Genomic DNA, 2,458 nt, shown 5'->3' on the forward strand with positions numbered 1-2,458 from the left:
TTCCAGCCCTAATGTCTATGAAATCTCCTCAACAGAAGCCTGGGCAGGGACTATGTCCCCCTGTCCCAGCGACTGGGAGCTCCAAGACTCTGCTCCCAGATCACAATCAGGGAGCAGGGACTGGGAAATAAGGATCTCCCAGCCCAAGCCCCACGACATGGAGCTCAGGCTGGGAGATACGGGTCTCCCAGCAGTGGCCCTGTGGTTGTGGAGCTGACACTTGGAGCTCCCTGCTGGCAGGAGCTGGGATGCTTGTTCCCTGCCCAGCTCTGTGATCGTGGAGCTGGGGGTGGAACAAACTTCCCAGACCCTGTCTTGAATCTCTGGGTAGGGACCATGTCCACCTGCCCTGGCAGCAGGGAGCTTCCAGCCCCTGATCCCTGATGGGTTGAGTCCCTACACGACAGTGGTAGCCTACCATAGTCTGTAGCCTATTGTTGGTTGCCCACTCAACAAGATGAGTGAGTTGTAGCCCCCACTCAGCATGTTCTATAGCTTGCATTTAGGGCACTTCCCTGAAAAGTGGTAGATTCATGTTTAGAACCCCTCAGCATGAGGAAGGTTTATAAGCCAGATCTTCCACTTTCTGGCTTAGTGCTCCAACCACTACAGCATTAAGCAAAAAATGGGCATCCCCAGCACTACTGGCAATGTTTAAGAGTGATCACAGGGTGGTGAGTTAGTGCTCAGTAGTGTTAGTATGAATTAGACATGCTGTACAAATACCTAAAGAAGAGGGAACTTAGATGAAATTGAGGCATCTCTCAGATCTGATCAAGATTGCACTGGAGTTTGAGTAGGAGTTAAGTATGTAGTGGTTGATCTGGATCACTCCTAAGCACACAGAAGCCTAAACTGAGATACCTAGACACAGGTGTAACTGGCCAGTTTTGTGCCCTGGGCAGGAGTAGCAGCTAGAGGTTTGCTGCTGTGGGGTGGGGTGGGGAGTGGAAATATCACCTCCTTTTTTTGGTTACCAACACATGGGCTGAATGGCCAGTTAAACTCTCTTTTTTGCTGCCAGCAACCAAAGTAACATCTTTCTCCTCCCCTCTCCCCCCACTCCCAGAGGTAAACCTCTGGCCACTGGTCCTGCGTTGTGTCACCAGCGTGCAGGTCTCCATGTGCTACCAGTTGTGCTCTGCCCTCCCCACTGATGAGCCAGAGCCACTGTAAGGAACATACAGGATGTAGGGACCTGAGAGATGGATGCACCCCTTGGCTCCATTCTGGTGCCTCCCCCTAGGCAGTGCATGAGGCTTGTCATCTACTCACTGTTACCTTACTGTGCCCAGGGCACTGGCTTACTAGCCCTAGATGCCTAAGTCATTTTGAAGCCAGTGGATTGGTGTTGATGTGGATTGCTTTTCATAACTATGGCATACTTATGGTTATATGTAATTCAAATGGTACTGCAGAAGAGACCAATCATTACCTAGTTAACCTAGTACGTGTTAATATTTCTGCAAGTCTCTTTCTTTACTCCTTCCATAACAATTTTAAACAGCCTCTCATGTCTTGCACCACTCAGCTTAAGGATTAGACCCGTAACAATATCCCTATAGGATGGTTGAAGTTATATATGAGAAGTATGCTATTATTAAGTCTTCTTGTCACCAGTTGCATCGTTGTGAAAATGCTTAGAGATCTGAGCAGGTGCTTATAATTGTTACAAATCAGAAAAAAAGTAATCAAGAAATTTACACTTGAGCAAGCATTTTCTTGCGAGTGCAGTCTAATGTTAACACTAATGTTAACCAGGCAACGCACAAGTATTTTTTAGATCTTTGACACACAAACCAACAAGTAGCAAGTCTATTCTGATTCCACTTTTTTGCCAGCTCCTACAATTATATACAAGTCTTTTGATATCTGCTGCTGTTTCTCTTAAAAATCTAGTTTTGGAACCATGTGATTAGGTAAGAATCTTAACGTTCATTAAAAATAAGCACTTGTTCTCAAAGACAAGCATGACAATATGAAGTGAGTGCATCCCAAAGCCTCTATAATAGGCAGTAAATAACAAGAACCCCAGATATCTTAATCTCATGATTTTTAATAGTAATTTTTTGATTTGGGGGAGCCTAACATGTTTTTGAATCCTTAGTGTTGGTAATACTGCGATGATTTATATATCTTTCCTCTAGAAAGGATAAGGCAAAATGAATGAGAGGGGAGTAGCCTACTGGGTTTCAAGCTGTTTTATTGATTAGTCAGTTGAGCCTGATCCTCAAAGGAAGTGAGCTGTGTGACTATGAGGATCTGGGCCTCAGTTTTGACAGCATATGTTACAAAAAGAGCAGGAATGAAAGGAACCTTATAAATCACACTGTCAGAGAAGTTGCAAAACTTACCGCACTTTAGTCTGGTATGAAAAGATTACCGTTAATGCATTAATGCATTGAGTGTGAAATCTGTTAAATGCGGAATTTTTCACTTCATCAATTCTGAGAACATG

At 44.6% G+C, this 2,458-nt stretch overlaps 1 long non-coding RNA gene across 1 annotated transcript in view; it reads right to left on the reverse strand.

The window, feature by feature from the left end:
* The window catches only part of LOC109319606, a 20,892-nt gene extending 20,236 nt beyond the window's left edge, over positions 1–656 (reverse strand). The window contains exon 1 of the long non-coding RNA XR_002103564.1: positions 646–656. This is a non-coding gene — a long non-coding RNA (uncharacterized LOC109319606). The remainder of the gene's footprint in view (positions 1–645) is intronic.
* Positions 657–2,458: the final 1,802 nt, after the last annotated feature.

Source organism: Crocodylus porosus, unplaced genomic scaffold (genome assembly GCF_001723895.1).
Source record: "Crocodylus porosus isolate Cpor-Errol unplaced genomic scaffold, CroPor_comp1, whole genome shotgun sequence".
Lineage (NCBI taxonomy): Eukaryota > Metazoa > Chordata > Crocodylia > Crocodylidae > Crocodylus > Crocodylus porosus.